This window comes from Arachis hypogaea, chromosome 7 (genome assembly GCF_003086295.3).
Source record: "Arachis hypogaea cultivar Tifrunner chromosome 7, arahy.Tifrunner.gnm2.J5K5, whole genome shotgun sequence".
NCBI lineage: Eukaryota > Viridiplantae > Streptophyta > Magnoliopsida > Fabales > Fabaceae > Arachis > Arachis hypogaea.
The window spans coordinates 49,691,374-49,711,137 of NC_092042.1; the positions used below are offsets into that span (position 1 = coordinate 49,691,374).

Consider the following 19,764-nt stretch of genomic DNA (forward strand, 5'->3'; position numbering starts at 1 on the left):
TGTTTCCGATTGACTTCTATGTCCTTGAAATGCCATCAAGCGAAACCGAGAGAGCATCATCTATCCTACTTGGAAGACCATTTTTGAGAACTTCTAGATTTAAGCTAGATGCCTACTCGGGGACCTACTCATTTGAAATAGATGGGAGAATTGTAAGTTTTAGCCTAGAAGAAGCAATGAAGCATCCACCGGAGAATCACTCTCTATTTCGGTGTGACCCAATTGATAACATGGTTGCCGAAGTGCATCTTGCAAAATTAGATGAGAAGTACATGATTGAAGAAGCAAATGAAGGTCCCAGCGAACTAAATACCACACACCATACAAATCACCCAGAAACTCAAACTTCAAAGAATGACAAAAAGATGGAATTGAAGCCACTACCACCCCACTTAAGGTATTCATACCTTGATGAAGCCCAAAAGCTCCCCGTGATAATTGCAAAAGAGTTAACTCCTCAACAAGAAGAAAAATTGCTAGATGTATTGAGGAAAAACAAAAGGGCAATTGGGTGGAGTTTGGCGGATCTAGTGGGAATAAGCCCCCAAGTATGCGAGCATCGCATATTTCTTGAAGAAGGAGCAAGACCGGTCCGACAACCTCAAAGGAGACTTAATCCAACCATTCTTGAGGTTGTGAAAAAAGAAGTCACCAAGCTACTTGAAGCGGACATCATCTATCCTATCTCGGATAGCGAGTGGGTAAGCCCGGTCCAAGTAGTGCCAAAGAAGTCCGGGGTGACAACAATCAAAAACGAAAGTGGTGAACTTATAGCGACAAGAGTGCAGAATTCTTGGAAAGTATGCATAGACTACTGAAGGTTGAATGCGGCCACAAGAAAAGATCACTTCCCACTACCGTTTATTGATCAAATGCTTGATCGACTAGCCGGTAAATCATATTATTGTTTTCTTGATGGTTATTCCGGATACTTCCAAATTCACATTGCTCTAGAGGACCAAGAAAAAACCACATTTACTTGCCCCTTTGGAACGTATGCTTACAAGCGTATGCCGTTTGGCCTATGCAATGCACCGGCAACGTTTCAAAGATGCATGATGAGTTTATTTGCGGACTTTCTAGAGCAATCTATGGAAGTTTTCATGGACGACTTTAGTGTGTACGGTGATTCATTTGAGCATTGCTTAGGTAACCTTGAAAAAGTCCTAGAGAGATGCACTAAAACAAACCTTGTCTTAAATTTTGAAAAATGTCATTTCATGGTCAAACAAGGCATTGTTTTGGGACACATAGTCTCAAAAAAAGGCATCTCTGTAGATCCGGCAAAAATAAATGTCATATCTAGTTTACCTTACCCCTCCTCCGAGAGGGAAGTCCGCTCTTTTCTTGGACATGCAGGATTTTACCGGAGATTCATCAAAGACTTTAGCAAGGTAGCCTTACCTCTCTCTCGACTACTACAAAAGGACACTGAATTTGAGTTAAGCAAAGAATGTATGGAAGCATATGACAAACTTAAAGTAGCATTGACACAAGCCCCTAGTGTGCGAGGACCGAATTGGACTCAACCATTCGAAATCATGTGCGATGCCTCAAATTATGCGATAGGAGCCGCGTTAGCACAACGCGAAGGTAAGATTCCATATGTCATAGCTTATGCTTCCAAAACACTAGACGGAGCCCAATCCAACTACACTACTACCGAAAAGGAACTCCTAGCTATTGTTTTTGCTGTGGACAAGTTCTGAGCCTATCTTCTTGGTTCCAAGGTTGTAGTGTACTCGGATCACGCGGCACTAAAGTACTTGTTGGCCAAAAAGGAATCAAAACCGAGATTAATTCGTTGGGTGCTTTTGTTACAAGAATTTGACTTGGAGATCAAGGATAGGAGTGGTTCCCAAAACCTAGAGGCGGACCATTTAAGTCGCCTCGAACACACAAAAGGCGACACCACTCCTATCAATGACTCCTTTCCTTTAGACGCTTTGCACGCAATCTCAGAAGTAGTTCCTTGGTATGCCCCAATAGCAAACTATTTGGTTTCACGCACTTTCCCTCCCAATCTCAACAAACACAAAAAGGATAAGCTGAAAAGTGAATCCAAATACTATGTTTGGGACGATCCCTATTTGTGGAGGTGTGGAGTGGACCAAATAGTGCGACGGTGCATACCTCAAACCGAATTCCAAGCAATCTTGGACGCTTGCCATGCTTCCGAAGGAGGTGGCCACTATGGCCCCCAAAGAACGGCAAGAAAGGTCCTTGATTGTGGATTTTGGTGGCCAACTCTTCTCAAAGATGCTTCCCTCTATTGCAAATCTTGTCCCCAATGCATTCGGTTTGGAAATATTTCTAAGAAGGACAAAATTCCCCAACAAAATATGCTTTTTTGTGAAATCTTTGACGTTTAGGGAATCGACTTCATGGGACCATTTCCAAATTCCAATGGCTTTCTCTACATCTTGTTAGCCGTCGATTATGTGTCGAAATGGGTGGAGGCAATCCCCACCCGAACGGATGACGCTCATGTTGTTTATTCTTTTGTGAGGAACAATATCATTTGTCGCTTTGGCTCCCCAAGAGCAATCATAAGTGACCAAGGATCCCACTTTTGCAACAAAAAAATGGACGGCCTCATGAGAAAGTACGGCATCATACACAAAGTCGCCACGGCTTACCACCCTCAGACAAATGGCCAAGCCGAAGTTTCTAACCGGGAAATCAAGCATGTGTTGGAAAGGATTGTGAAGCCGAATAGGAAGGATTGGAGCACTAAACTCTCCGATGCACTTTGGGCCTATCGAACGGCTTACAAGACACCCATTGGCATGAGCCCCTTTAGGCTTGTATATGGTAAAGCATGCCACTTACCGGTAGAAATTGAACACAAAGCTTATTGGGCTGTAAAAGAATGTAATATGAGCTTGGGTGGAGCCGGAGTAGAGAGAAAGCTTCAATTAGCAGAATTGGAATGCTTGAGATTAGAAGCTTATGACAACTCTAGACTTTACAAGGAAAAGATGAAAGCCATCCATGACAAGAACATTAGGAGAAGAGAATTCCGACCCGGTGAACTAGTCCTTCTCTACAACTCAAGGTTGAGATTACTACCCGGAAAGCTTAGATCAAGGTGGGATGGACCCTACCAAGTGGAGAAAGTAGAACCTTATGGGGTCTACCACTTGCGCCACCCATCGAGTCCGGACATTTTCAAGGTAAACGGGCACCGTCTCAAATTGTACCATGGTGAGCAAAGAAAGAACTCCAAGGAATTTGAAGTATTCCTCTTGAGGGATGCACCTCTTGAACAAGAACTTTGAGCTATTGAAAGTCCAACTTAAGGACGGTAAACAAAAGTGCTAGGTGGGAGACACCCCACCATGGTAAAATGTTCCTTTGTACATAGCCATTCCATCATTCTTTGATTGACACTAGCTTAACACTTGACTTCATGTTTGATAGTTAGATTTCAATCCTAATTCTGCTTCATTTGTTGAGTTCATTGGTAGTTTATCAAGTTAAAACGCCCTGCTATAGTGCTGAAGTGGCTGTTTGGGGGGTTGGAATGTCATAAGTGGTGCAAAATCATGCAAAATTTTGAAAAGGCACCCTTCTGCGCGTGCGCGCACCTGGCGCGTGCGCGCCCTTGAGGCATTTGACGACCACCCACGCGGACGCGCACTGTGCGCGGACGCGTGGGTTGCGAAAAACACCCCTCCATATATCTACCCGAGAGTTACACCCACACCATGCCAGCACCATGCCTAAAGCATAGGCCACTCGCGCGTGCGCGCACATGGCGCGTACGCGCGCTTGGGTGAAATCTGCAGATCGACGCGCCAGCGTACTGTGCGCGTCCGCGTCGATCACCTTGTTGCACTCCTGGTACATATTCCAGAGAGTTAAGCCACTCTCGAGCCCGCACCAAGCCACCGGCCCAGTACTTCTGCCGTGTGCGCGCACCTAGCGCGCACGCGTCCATACACTAGCCACACGAGGTGCGCGCGCGCGCCTTAGCCGCGTACGCGTCCCCTGTGCTGCACCCTCCTCTAGGCCACTCCACAGAGAGTTAGGCCCACCCCAGGCCCATCTCATGCCTGGGGCATAACCACATTGACGCGTACGCACACCGTGCGCGCGCGCGCCAATAGCCCTGCAGCCAACTTCTGATACCTCGTCTAGAGAGTTGTGCTACCTCTATGCCACCCCTGTGCTGCCAGCCCAAGTGCATGGGCGCGTGCGCGCAGCGTACGCACACGCGCCCCCACTCCACCTCGCTCCCTTGCGCGAGCGCGCACCATGCGCGGACGCGCGGGTGATCGACGCCAACTTACGAGGGAGCTTACTTGCCCCCTTCATTCTTCTTCTCCTTTCCCTCTTCTTCTCATTCTCTCTACTACCCATCCACTTACTACCATCTCTTCTTCCAGTCAACCACCTCCCACCACCTACCTCCGGTGGCCCCACATCACCCCTCCACCCTCCATCACTCCACTCTCCAACTTCTTCTTCCATATCCTCTTCCATCTCTCAAGGTACTATACTAAGCTACCCTCTTACTCCGCCTATCTCTTTTGATTCTTAATCATTTAGTTTCATTTTCTTCTAGGTAGCTTCTTTCCTTTTCTCCTCCCCCTTTTTAGTTACTTCTTTAGGGTGTTTTTGTTTTTCTTTCCCTCTTTTTCAATTTAACTCTTCATTGGCATATGGGTCTCGACTTCTCTTGCATTGGTAAATGAGATGTGTTGCTTGTTTTTTTTCTTACAATCACTGTGCACTGTAGTCATTGATAATGGATTGTGGAATGCTACATTGCTTTCACCTTCACCCAATCACATACTATAAAAAGGGTGCACGCCAAGTGTTCGACGAAAGGCATACTTGAGTTTTGAGCTCATTTTGACTACATTGCCTCTCAACTAATCACTTTTGCGTACATCCCCACATTCTCCAATCCATCCACTCACTTTTCTTAACTTGCTTCCCGTTTTAGATATTTGAGGGTGTATGCATCTCATTCTTATTACTTGCATGCTTAAACTACCCTTGCTCATCACATGTTATCTTAGTTACATGTTGCAGCTGTGATGTAATAAAGATACCCATTTTCTTATGGCATAACTCTTCATTTGCATCATCATATTCAATTACGCTTCTTTGGGTTTGATATTATCCCCCTTCTATGTTATCACAGGATGGTAATAAAAAGGAACAAAGGAAAAGCTCCGAAGAAGCCAGCTTCCAATAGGGCGCACCAAGAACTAACGGCCAAGCCGTTCCTGAAGAAGGCTAAGGGCCCCGTTGATGTTCTAGAGAAGGACAACCCTCCAAAGGATTCAAATAAGTTCCCTAACCGCTACTGCGAACTTATTTACTCAAGAATGATTGAACGGAATTATCACTCGGAGCCCCTTCTAGTCCTACCGGCTCACCACACTCCGATAGTGATGCCACACATTGACCGGAGGCAATGGAGGTTCCTCTTGAGGCAACCAAAGGAGGCCAATCTCTCGTGGGTGGTGGAATTCTATTCCAACTACCACTCACCCCTTCTCACATCAGTATTTGTGCGCCGGAAGCAAGTGTCGGTCACAGTGAACACCATCCGAGAAGTCCTTGGGATTGAGCCGTTGACAGATAACTATGATGCTTACCAAGAAGTCTTGACTGCATGTGATGACCGTGCGTTCGATTGGAGCGCTATCCTCTGCATAATTGCTTTACCCGACTCATGTTGGATTCGGGGGACCATAAAGCAACGACCAAAGGGTTTGGATGCCCGCTACCACACTCAAGAAGCTACGGCATGGGCCCAAATTTTAGCTCACTACGTGCTCCCGAGCACCCATGGGTCATCCATTACCGCCGAGCATGCCTTATTGATATAGTGCATCTTAACCGAGAAACCGGTCAACATTTCGCATGCCATTCGCCAATCCATGGGGCGCATTCATGCCAAAGGAAATCTACCATTCCCCGCTATGGTGACCGAATTAGTTGCAAGGGCCGGCGTCAACCGAGAGGCAAAGGATAGGAAAACCTCAATTCCGGTCGAAGGCGATGTCATTCCGACCAAGAGGTGCCTCAGGCCTCCGGAATTCACCAAGGACATTGGACTACCCACACCAACACGCAACACTACCACATCATCTACACCACAAAAAGTAGCCACCCAACGCTTTGAAGACCTTCACAAGAAATTGGACCGTTATGAGAGGCGTAACCAACGCCGATATGCTCATGTGAAGAGACTTCTAAGCGTAGTCACACCACCTATGGAGGAGCCAGATATCTCCACGTCCACCGCAACTTCAAGCGGGGATACCGATGACATTGGAGATGAGGGACACTCGGGACTCGACCACCCATTGCGCCTAACCTATAGCACGGAGGACCGTGCTAAGTTTTAAGTGTGGGGAGGTTGGCCGACCGATCTCCGTAGGTAACACCCGAATAAATTCTTGTTCCTTGATCTCCATCATAATTAGGATAGGTTGCATGATTAGGTTTTAGTTGGCACCATTCGCATGATAAGTTTACTTGGTTGGAACAATGAAACTCTTTCTTAGGAAACCAATGCTTTGGGGCAACCGTGGCATTGCCAATTTTAAAATACTTTGATGCCAAATTTGCATGAAGAATTATATTTTGGAACATGATTTTTGAGTAAGAACACAAGCTAGTGAGTTTTGAGCCTAATTGCGTGGTTACATCTTATAACCACTTATTCTCCTTCTTGTGTGCATTATTCTCTTTCTGTGATTGTAACCCTTGATTTGTTTGATTCTCTGTGTCCGTTATTCTGTGTATTCATGCATTTATATGATTGAGGCCATCATTTTATTAGCTCACTTACCCAAATGGCTTTACCTTTTATCTTCCTTTGTTAGCCAAATTTGAGCCTACCCCTTTTTGTTCTTAATTTAGCACATTACAAGCCTTAAAGCGAAAAACAATAAATGTCCTTATTTGGATCTTTGATTAGTTTAGGCTAGAGTGTGTGAGTATCATTCAAGTGTGGGAACCTTGGGACATTAGGTGAATAAAAGGGTAATTTTGTATTGTTATTGAAAATATTGGGAATTGGGTACATACTCATGTATTGATCAAATGTAAAACCTTATGCATTGATGTTCTTGTATATAAAAAAAATGAGAAAAAGAAAAGAAAAAAAAAGAAAAGAAAAGAAATAAATATGCAAAAGACAAGAAAAATAGGAAAAGAAAAAAAAAGAAGAAAGAAAAATAGGAAAAGAAAGAAATAAAAAGGGGACAAAATGCCCCAAAGCAAAGTGTAGCTCAATAAAATCAATGCACAAGTGTTGTGAAGTGAAACGAAAGTGCATGAGTATGTGAAAAAGTGAAAAACGGGTAGTTAGGTTAGAACTTAATTGTATAGGATGTCATAGGTTAGGTGGGAAGTCTAAGCCTATAAAAGATTTAAATTTCAAGCTCACTTGGCCAAATATGCATCCTACCTTAACCCTAGCCCCATTACAACCTAAAGAAGAGACCTCATGATAATTGTATGCATGCATTGAATAATTGTCGGCTATTAGAAGAAAAACAAATCTTGGAAAGCATGATTAGAGGAGAATTGAGTGAATCAACCCCAAACACCGAGCGGCTAGAGTGTAAACACTTTCGGTGAGGGTTCGATGCTCAATTCCTTGATTCCCGGCTCTCACGAGCATTCCTCATGCAAGGTTGCATATATCGCATTTGATGCTTAAAAATTGGCAAGTCCCATACTTTGACCACCATCGTGTCCCATATGCTCGCATATGTCATGGGAAGGTTGATTTGTTCCTAACCAAGTAGATAATAGCACTAGTCATAGTTGCATTCATAGAAGTAGGTTGCACTTCATGAGTCTTATACTTTTGTGATCCCTCGGTCTTCTGCGTTTCTTTTGCATTTCTCTAAGCATGAGGACATGCTAGAATCTAAGTGTGGGGAGGTTGATAAACCCCATTTTGAGGGTTTATCTTGTGTTGATGTCAGGGGTTTTATCAATGATTCCACACACTTTCTATATGAAAATACAAGATTTTGTGTTCCTTTCCTAGTTTTGCCCCATGGATGAAAACATGCTTATTTTGCACTAAACTAGATACATTTCTAATCTTCTCGTGATGCCATTCGATGCCGTGATTTGTGTGTTAAGTGGTTTCAGAATATAGGGCAGGGATGGACCGGAAGAGAGAAGGAGGACGGGTGCAAAGGAAGGGAGCACGAGAATTAAGCCTTGGAAACCTCAGCATGGGCGCGTGCGCGCACTTGACGCGTCCGCGTGGATAGAGCAACTACAGGTCGAAGCCACGAGCCGGCTTGCGTAGCGGCTAAGCCATGATTTTCATCTGCGCGCACGCGTACATCACGCCTCCGCGCACAGTACAAGATGCCTAGGTGGCGCGCGCGTACTTTGCGCGTGCGCGCCGATGTTCGAATATGATTTTTTTAAGGAGCCACGTGACTTAGGCGTGGAGTTAGTTGGGAATCCCATTTTTAGGGAATTCCTTGGCGGGAAAAGCTTAAGAGGACCAAAGGAGCAAGGGTTAAGGACTCTTAGTTCATTTTTCTAGATTTTATATATTTTGGGGGATAGTTAGTTACACTCTTGGAGGAGGAGAGAGAGATCTCAAGCTCTCACTTGGGTTCTTCTTCATCCAATTTCTGAAGTTTCAATTACTCTTTGGTGAGATCCATTGCAATTCTCACTTTATTTTGTTCATGTCATAGATTTTCTTCTCCAATTTCAAGTAGTAGTTGTAATTGCTAAATTCTCTTAGATCTAGAATTCAACTTTGTGGTTTTGGATTTCATCAATACTTTGAGAATTTGATCCTCATTGTTGCTCTTTGATACTTGTTGTTAGTTCCTTGTGTTGCAATACTTTTAATTCTACTTTTCATCTCATTTTACTATGACTTTCTTTCTTGCTCATCAAATGTTTGATAAAATGTCAACACTAGTTATGGAGTAGAAATTTCTCACTTGGCATAGGGTTGGGCCATTAGAAGAAGTTGAATAGTTGTGTCAATTGTTGATTTGGAATTAGGGATTGCCAATTGACTTGGAGTGCACTAAAGCTAGATTCCCATGAGGTGAAGCTAGGACTTGTGACTCAAGTTGATTATTTTCATTTGACTTTCCTCTATACCTAGAGGATAACTAAATGAGGCAAGGCCTAATTGTTATCATCATTAAAAGAACTATAAGGATATAAATTCTAATGTCAACCCTAAGCCAAGTCTTTTAATGATTGATTGTTTGTTTCCTACTACTTTGCTAAAACTTTCAAAGAATCCTAACAAGGCTTTCTAATCAATAAGATGCACACTTTGGCAATTCCAAGGGAGGACGACTCGGGAGACTAGTACTCTCGGATATAGATTGTAGGATTGTTTGGTACGAAATTTAAGTGTCGATTAGACTATACTCACGATCATATTCATCTTTGAATTCTAAATCGGCATGCTAAATTTCGTTTATCAGTGGACCCGTTCTTTAATTTCCTTGTTCTTTATTTCTTGTTTTTCGAATTTCCATGCTTATGTTATCTATATCTGTGTCTTATGATCATTAGTGTCTTAGTGTCTATGCCTTAAAGTTATGAATGTCCTATGAATCCATCACCTTTCTTGAATGAAAAATGTTCTTAATTGAAAAAGAGAAGAATTGCATGAATTTTAAATTTTATAACAGATTAATTATTCTGATGTGGTGGCAATACTTTTGTTTTCTAAATGTATGCTTAAACAGTGCATATGTCTTTTGAATTTGTTGTTTATGAATGGTTGGCTCTTGAAAGAATGATGAAAAAGGAGACATGTTATTGAGGATCTGAAAAATCATAAAAATGATTCTTGAAAAAGCAGTGAATATTCAAAAAAAAGAGAAAAAAAGGGGAGAAAATCGAAAAAAAAGGAGAGAAAAAGAATAAAGTTGTGATCCAAGGCAAAAAGAGTATGCTTAAGAACCCTGGACACCTCTAATTGGGGACTCTAGCAAAGCTGAGTCACAATCTGAAAAGGTTCACCCAGTTATGTGTCTGTGGCATGTATGTATCCGGTGGTAATACTGGAAGACAGAGTGCTTTGGGCCACGGCCAAGACTCATAAAGTAGCTGTGTTCAAGAATCATCATACTTAACTAGGAGAATCAATAACACTATCTAGATTCTGAGTTCCTATAGAAGCCAATCATTCTGAATTTCAAAGGATAGAGTGAGATGCCAAAACTGTTCAGAGGCAAAAAGCTAAAAGCCCTACTCATCTAATTAATACTGATCTTCATAGATGTTTTTGGAATTCATTGCATATTCTCTTCTTTTTATCTTATTTGATTTTCAGTTGCTTGGGGACAAGCAACAATTTAAGTTTGGTGTTGTGATGAGCGGATAATTTATACGCTTTTTGGCATTATTTTTAGTAGTTTTTAGTATGTTTTAGTTAGTTTTTATTATATTTTTATTAGTTTTTAGTTAAAATTCACTTTTGTGGACTTTACTATGAGTTTGTGTGTTTTTCTGTGATTTCAGGTATTTTCTGGCTGAAATTGAGGGACCTGAGCAAAAATCTGATTCAGAGGCTGAAAAGGACTGTAGATGCTGTTGGATTCTGACCTCCCTGCACTCGAAGTGGATTTTCTGGAGCTACAGAAGCCCAATTGGCACGTTCTCAACAAAGTTGGAAAGTAGACATCCTTGGCTTTCCAGCAATGTATAATAGTTTATACTTTGCCCGAGATTTGATGGCTCAAACTGGCGTTCCAAATCAGCTCAAAACTGCCCGGCGTTAAACGGTGGAACTGGCACAAGAATGGGAGTTAAACGCCCAAACTGGCACAAAAGCTGGCGTTAAACTCCAAGAAAAGTCTCTACACATGAAAGCTTCAATGCTCAGCCCAAGCACACACTATGTGGGCCCGGAAGTGGATTTTTATGTAATTTACTCATTTCTGTAAACCCTAGGCTACTAGTTCTCTACAAATAGGACCTTTTGTTATTGTATTTTCATCTTTGGACGTCTAGTTCTTAGATCAGATCTTGGTTCTTCTGGTTCCCTCTTTGGGGCCGAAGCCAATGATAACTATTATCACTTATGTATTTTCAACGGTGGAGTTTCTACACACCATAGATTAAGGTGTGGAGCTCTGCTGTACCTCGAGTATTAATGCAATTACTATTGTTCTTCTATTCAATTCAGCTTATTCTTGTTCTAAGATATTCATTTGCACCCAAGAACATGATGAATGTGATGATTATGTGACACTCATCATCATTCTCACTTATGAACGAGTGCCTGACAACCACTTCTATTCTACAAGCAAACAAGGCTTGAATGTTTATCTCTTGGATCCCTTAATCGGAATCTTCATGGTATAAGCTAGAATTGATGGCGGCATTCAAGAGAATCCGGAAGGTTTAAAACTTGTCTGTGGTATTCTGAGTAGGATTCAATGATTGAATGACTGTGACGAGCTTCAAACTCCTGAAGGCTGGGCGTTAGTGACAGACGCAAAAGAATCAATGAATTCTATTCCAACCTGATTGAGAACCGACAGATGATTAGCCGTGTCGTGACAGGGTGCGTTGAACATTTTCACTGAGAGGACGGGATTGTAGCCACTGACAACGGTGATGCCCAACATACAGCTTGCCATGGAAAGGAGTAAGAAGGATTGGATGAAGACAGTAGGAAAGCAGAGAGACGGAAGGGACAAAGCATCTCCATACGCTTATCTGAAGTTCTCACCAATGAATTACATAAGTATCTCTATCTTTATGCCTTATTCGTATATCATCCATAACCATTTGAATCTGCCTGACTAAGATTTACAAGGTGACCATAGCTTGCTTCATACCAACAATCTCCGTGGGATCGACCCTTACTCGCGTAAGGTTTATTACTTGGATGACCCAGTGCACTTGCTGGTTAGTTGTGCGAAGTTGTGATAAAGAGTTGAGATTGCAATTGTGCATACCATGTTGATGGCTCTATTGATGATCATAATTTCGTGCACCAGGTAGCATTCTTGAGATTTACAAGATGACCATAGCTTTTATGTTCTTATTCATCTTTTAATTATCAAAACCCCATAACTATTTGAATCTGCCTAACTGAGATTTTCAAGATGACCATAGCTTGCTTCAAGCCGACAATCTCCGTGAGATCGACCCTTACTCACGTAAGGTATTACTTGGACAACCCAGTGCACTTGCTGGTCAATTGCACGAAGTTGTGTATCACGATTTCGTGTACCAGCTGTCCACGTGCAGTATCCTGCAGAGCACGCAAGCTGCGTGTTGCCACATGTTGCATCGCAAGAGGGCAGCCCTACATCGAGAATAGCAACCCTTAATATGGGACGTTGGGGGTTAGCAGCGAATGTATTATAAATTGGAGATGGGACTGTGATGGTTTTCATTATTTGTTTTGAAAGTGATGAAGGAGTGGTGAGGGTGGGGTTTAGGAATGTTTTGAATTAGTTTTAAAGTTGAGAGTGGGATTAATATATTTATAATGGTACGTGATTATACGTCTTTTGAAGATCATGTTATCAATTATTTGGGGAATCCTAATTATGTAAGTTCATTATTATTTATTAATTTATTAGTATTTACTTGATTAATATTAGTTTAATAGTTTGTATGATTATGATATAGTTTTGTTATTGTTATTGCTTTCGTTATTATTATTAAATATAAATTTTAGTTAAACAAGATAATAAATTTAAACTGATAACAAATTTATTATATATTTTTAACACTAGTTGTTATTATTATTGCTTCTGTTATTATGATTGCTTTTGTTATTATTATTTTTAACACAAATTTATTAATTTATCTGATTTATTAATTTGAATGTAGTTATTATTATAATTGCTTTAGCTATGTGTGGTTAATTGTATAGTAAAATAAAGGTTTAATTACTCTGCAGGTCCCTATAGTTTCACCGAATTTTCAATTAGGTCCCTATACTTTTTTTCTTTTAATTGGGTCCCTAGATGTTAATTTTTTTTTCAATTTAGTCCCTGTCGTTACAAAACCGTTTGAAATAACAGAATATTTCGTTAAAAAATAGAATATTCTCATAATTAATTTATAATAACTAATTAAACAACTCTCTATTTTTTTGAAATACCAAAACAGCCCTTGGTCCCCAAAATGAGAGATTCCTTGCCAGCCCTAACTTTCTCTGTCTTTGTTGGAGTTGTGCACAAGGATGCTGTGAACTGCCGACGTTTCCGCCACCACGATCGTGAACCCGTTGCCCGCCTAGCCAAATACGCACTCCATCTTCTTTCTTTCTTTGTTCTTCTTTTTCTTCTTTTCTTCCTCACTTCACGAATCTCTTTATCTTCTTTTCTCCTCTCACGGTGAAATAGGGAACAGTAAGTTCTTGGCGCTTCTCCTCCGTTCGTTGGTTTCATCGTCCATCTGCGTCGTCGTCCATGGTGTTGTAAGCGTATGTCGGTTGGTGGTCTTCCGTCGCTTCTGATCTGCTCTATATTGTTTGTCAGTCTGCTCTGCTCTGCTCCACATTGTTCATCCATAGGTTCGTGGCATTCCCTTGCTGTGCCTCGCCGGGCCACCCCTCGCTGCCTGAAGTCAATATGCCAAAACAGGTAACGAGTTAAATTTTTAGTTTGTTTTTCAAAGTTGATGAAACATATTTAAGCATATGATAATTTTTTTGAGATAATGGTTTTTGAGTTGATTACGAAAAATATAGCAGTGGTTGAATACCTATTTTTTGAATTGATTTTTGAATTTTTTTTGAGATAATGGTTTAAGGTTTATAATATTATATATATTAATGAGGAAGAGATTGAGCTGAGGAAACCTATTTGGATTTGGTTGGTAATGCAAAAACAGTTGTAGAGACTCTGAATAAGGAGATTAAGGATGATCTTTTTGTTTGACCAGGAACCACCTGTGGGAGAAGCTATATAGAAGAAGTCTAAGGATAATGCTCCAAAGATGGAGGCTCAGATTACTAAGGATGTTGTGCCATTTAATTTCTTAACACCAACGAGGATCATAAGAGATGCAATTCTTATAGTCAGAAGCCCGACTCCAGTAGTGGTGTCTGAGGGTGCAAACACCATAGATGTAGGTAGGGCTATGTTGGTTCAGACAGAGCCCAGGACTAGGTTGAATACAGGGACTTGGGAGACCATAGGGGTTGGCCTCGGTTATTGTATTGCTGCTGCAGTAGCTTATCACGATTGACTTATTTTGTAGTTGAAGGAATTTTGGATTTGGATTTAGTACCGTTGAAGTTGAGGTATATACTGCTGAACCCATACTTATTGATGCCCTTATCTTTAGTTATATTTTCATCTGTCATATAGTAGAATGGTTCTTATTTTAGTCTATACAACATTGTTAAGTAACAACCAGTATGAAAAGTGTATAAAATTGAGAATATGATGATTGATTCTATTGATTCACGCTAGCATAAAATTTTACTGCAATTGTTTTGAACTAGGATCTTCCATGAACTCTTTTATGTTTCTATCTATAGCTAGTAGTTTTGTAATAGATAGAATTACATAAGCTGGTGTAATTACTATGCGACAACCCAAAATTCCAAGTTCTATGAGATTTTTTTACTAGTTACTAGTGAGTACTAAGTACTGAGCAGTGGTAAAGGTAAATTATAAACGAATCTTGTTGTCCTGAATTCGTCAAGATTGTTTGCAAGAGTCTCTTCTTTTGGAAACTAAATTATAAAAGAGTCGGTGACTATTGATGCTGTTTGTAATGGTTTAATCTAGGAATGTGGAGTGAAAATTCTGGAGGTGTATATGGTGGTGACCAGAGAACCCCTAAAGAGTTGAATGGACCTTACAAAGATGATCCTGCTCCGACTTCCTTTGTTTCAAAAGCAGGCTACAGGCTACCATGCTTTGATTGAAGCTTTTGGTGGACTATCTTGTTGGGACACCTGATGAACTCAAGTCTGCTCTTTATTGTTGATCCTATGCTGGTTCAGAGAGTGGGAGTGGGAGGCTACAACACAAGAATTGATTTATATATTACCTGTATTACACTGAAATTATTTTTTCTATGGTTTTTATTTTTAGATTTCAAATTTTAAAAACACAAATTAGATAACCTTGTGGTTTTCCATGGTGTACAATGATATGATAAAGACATAAACTATATTTCATGAATCCATACAAATGTAAAATATCATATGATCATAATAAATACTTGAATAATGGAAATTGAATTCTACATACATTTATTACTACTATTTCTATTTTATTTTATCCATTCCTTTTTTTCTATATGTTCTTTAAAAATAAGGTATTTTGAAAGTAAAAAAAAAAAACAAAAACTATTTTTGGTACAATTTATATAAAAATAAGCAAAAGAATGATAGTGACAAAATAAAAAAGATTATAGGAATATCTTTCATGTCGTAGAATCATTGAATAGGGATTATAAGAATATCTTTCATTGAATATTTATAGTTTCATCGAATTTTCAGTTAGGTCCCTATATTTTATTTCTTTTCAATTGGGTCCCTAAGGGTATATAAGAAATTTCACAATTCAGTAACATTTTTTTGACGTTTAACGTTAACAGGGACTAAATTGAAAAAAAAAATAATGTATAGGGATCCAATTGAAAAGAAAAAAAAGTATAGGGACCTAATTGAAAATTTGGTGAAAGTATAGGGACCTGCAGAGTAATTAAACCTAAAATAAATAAATGTAATTGGCTATTGTATATTGTTTTGTCAGAACTTATTTTACATATGTAGAAATGAGTGGTGCTTTACTTGAATATGGGTGTTTAAGATATTTTACAGAATTATAGATCTGTCAGAAAAGGGAGTTAACATGCAGTTAACGACGCAGGTAACATGTTGACGTGTCCACCAAAGACACGAGCGCAACGTGTCAATGCCAACTCAGCATGTAGGCTGTGTGTAAGCCTGGTCCAACCACGTGTCCAACATTTGTGTAGTACACAAACCACGTGTTGGACTCAGTGGTCCACGTCTCAGCATCCTGCGCGGCACGCAAGCTGCGTGTTACCACGTGTTGCGCTGCAAAAGGGAAGCCTTGCACCGAGAACTGCAACCATTAATGTGGGACATTGGGAGTTGGCAGCAGATGTATTATAAAATAGTGGTGGTGCTGTGATAGTTTTCATTATTTACTTTGAGAGTGATAAAGGAGTGGTAGGATTTGGTGTTTAGGAATGTTTTGAATTAGTTTTAAAGTTGAGAGTGGGATTAATATATTTATAATAGTACGTGATTATACGTCTCTTGAAAATCATGTTGTCAATTATCTGGGGCATCCTAATTATGTAAGTTTATTATTATTTATTAATTTATTAGTATTTACGTGATTAATATTAGTTTAATAGTTTGTATGATTATGATTGATGCCAGGGCATCTAGGCCAGTTTCACTGACCTTTTCTTTACTGTTTTATGGTAGTTTCATGCATTATCTTAGTGAATAAGGCAAGTTTTGGATGAAAATACACCTACACCTTAATTCAAGCAACTATTGTGAATTTTGCATGATTTCATGAGGATTTTGCAAGGATTGAATGACTAATTGATGATGCATAATCTCATGACTTGGGCTAGAGCTTTGATGCACTCTATTTGCTTGATTTCAAGACAAAGGAGGCAAGGAAGAACCACGTTAGTAGCCACGTTAATCTAATTAATGTGACCACTAACGTGGAATGGAGACGAGCTTGCAACGTTAATGAGAAAGATGGTCGATAATAACTCCTGCGAAGCCATCATAAGCCCATGTTAATTGCCACGTTAACTACATTAACGTGGTAGTTAACGTGGAGATAAAGAGAGCTCCAGCGTTAGTAGTAAATGTGAACACCCCTAATGCTACAAAAGTGGTAATTGGCCATGTTAAGAGTCACGTTAACTTAGTTAACGTGAACTCTAACGTGGAAGGGAAGACAATACCAACGTTAGTGACACTCAGCTTTGTCACTAACGTTGGATCAAGCTAGCATTGCCCACGTTAGTGGTCACATTAAGACCACTAACGTGAAAGTTAACGTGGAGCTGAGATTGATGAGCCAACGTTAGTGACACTCATCTTTGTCACTAACGTTGGAGACGGCATTCACTACCACGTTAGTGGCCACATTAACCTAGTTAACGTGAACTCTAACGTGGGAAAGAGGGGCGTTTGGAGCGTTAGTGACAAAGGTAAGTGTCACTAATGCTCTCGGAGATAGGCATGCCACGTTAAGAGTCACGTTAGTTATACTAATGTGAACTCTAACGTAGGAAAAGAGGGGCACAAGGCAACATTATTGGGAAAGGTGATTCCCAATAACGCTTACGAAGGATCATAAGGCAACATTAGTGGTCACGTTAGTGCCACTAACGTTGAAGTTAACGTGGACTATATGGGGTTGGATTGTTAGTGAAAAAGGTGATTGCCACTAAGGTTCTCGAACCCACAATTTCACTTAACGTTAACGCCCATGCCTAACTCACACTTTCCTGCAAGTTGAGCCTACTAAAGATTGTAACTGCTTCAACTCAATATATAAGGCCCACATCCAAGACTTGAAGAACTCACTAGAAGACCAAGAAGAGTAGTATATATAGGAGTAGTTTTGAATTATAGAAGGGCTTTTGGCACTTTGGAGAACTACCCTCTGTATATTTACTTTTCTGCATTTTCTAGTTAAGCATGTATTCTTTTCTGCCATTTCCCATTTCCAGAGCTATGAACAAATAAACCACTTTCATTGGGTTAGGGAGCTCTGTTGTAATTTGATGGATCAATTATAGTTTTCATTCTTCTTCTTCTTTCTTCTCTTTTGATTTACTAGAAAGCTTTCGATCTTAATTCAATTGGTTAGTTATCTTGGAAAAGAAACTCTCCATAATTGGATCTCCTTTGAGCCTTGGAAAAGGGATGAGGAGATGATGCTAGAAATGCTTTCTCATGTTGGACCAAATTGGGGTTTGGGCGGATATAGTGACATGTAATCTTCCTAACACTTTGATTTGGAAATACATGTGGTATAATCAGTGACCACACTTCATCTCTTCCTATGAGCAATTAAATCAAGGAATTGGAAAATTGTTCAAGCTTAGAGAGATTGGGTTGCCAAGGAATTGGAACCCAATCACTTAAGATTGCCAAGGAGATCAATATATGCTTTGATTGAGGAAGAGATGAAAATGAATTTGATCCGGAGAATACAACATCTCCTGAGCCCAATGAATTCCCCATCTCTGATCTTACCAATTCTCTTTACTTTCTGTCATTTAGTTCCATGTTCATCTCTCCAATTCCCCATTTAAGATTCTGCACTTTATTTTCTGCAATTTACTTTGCCGCCATTTAATTTCCTGTAATATCAACTACACTCTGTTTAGCTCAACTAGCATATTCTACCAATTAAAGTTGCTTGACCAACCAATCCCTGTGGGATTCGACCTCACTCTATTGTGAGTTTTTACTTGACGATAATTTGGTATACTTGCAGAAGGGACATTTGTTGAGAGACAAGTTTTCGTGCATCAAGTTTATGGCACCATTGCCGAGGATTGATTTTGTATCAACAATGATTAAGTTGGAAGTTCACTAGATTGAGCATTTTTCTTTCGTTTGTTTATTTTATCCAGTCATTTACTTTTAGTTTATTTAGTTTCTTCCTCACCCCATATCCCCTCATTATTTATTTTCTTTTCTTTGAATTTACTTACAATTCTGCTCACTAACCCACTAACTGTTTGATAAATTGCACCACTCACATTAACAATCACTCTAATAAGAATAATCACTTTATTTTATCTCTTGTTGTGTGCTCTGTTAGTTGTATGACAGGGAGAAGAGGCAGAGCTTCAACTTCCTTTAATTCAGAACCTGAGAGGACCCTTCATAGATCAAGGAGGGAAGCAAGAGGGAAAAGAGTTATTGGTGCTGAGGAAGAGGAAGAGTACTTTGAAACAAACATGGAGGAGAATTTGGAAAACCATCATGAAGAAGAAGCTCACAACCATGCCAGAGAAGGCCCTGCAAATCATGCTGGGCAAGAGAGGAGAGTTCTAGGCTCTTACATCAATCCAAATCCAGGAAACTGTGGAAGTAGCATCCAAAAGCCCACCATACATGCCAACAACTTTGAATTAAAACCCCAGCTCATCACCCTTGTTCAGAACAACTGCTCATTTGGAGGAAGTGCCCAAGAAGACCCCAATCAACATCTAACCACCTTCCTGAGAATATGTGACACTATGAAGTCTAATGGAGTCCATCTGGATGTCTATAGGCTACTTTTGTTCCCTTTTTCACTCAGGGACAAAGCATCTAAATGGCTTGAATCCTTCCCGAAGGAGAGCTTAACAAATTGGGAAGACGTGGTGAACAATTTTTTGGCAAGATTCTACTCTCCTCAAAGAATTAACAGGCTGAGAGCTGATGTGCAAACTTTCAGGCAACAAGATGGTGAGACTCTCTATGAGGCATGGAAGAGATTCAAGGACTTAACAAGAAGATGCCCACCGGACATGTTCAATGAGTGGGTTCAACTTCACATTTTCTATGAAGGTCTTTCTTATGAGTCAAAGAAGGCTGTAGACCATTCATCCGGAGGATCTCTAAATAAGAAGAAAACTATTGAAGAAGCCATAGATGTCATTGAAATGGTAGCCCAGAATGACTACTTCTATGCTTCTGAAAGAAGCAACTGGTGCACGAAATTGTGATCAATACTTTTCACGAATCAAATAATCCCCGGTAATGAATCCAAAAACTTGGTGTTCAATACCATG

General features: G+C 40.2%; 1 pseudogene; it reads left to right on the top strand.

Annotated features, from left to right (window-relative positions):
• Positions 1-5,942: 5,942 nt before the first annotated feature.
• LOC112701451 (2-hydroxyacyl-CoA lyase-like) lies at positions 5,943-14,949 on the top strand (annotated as a pseudogene).
• The last annotated feature ends 4,815 nt before the right edge of the window (positions 14,950-19,764 follow it).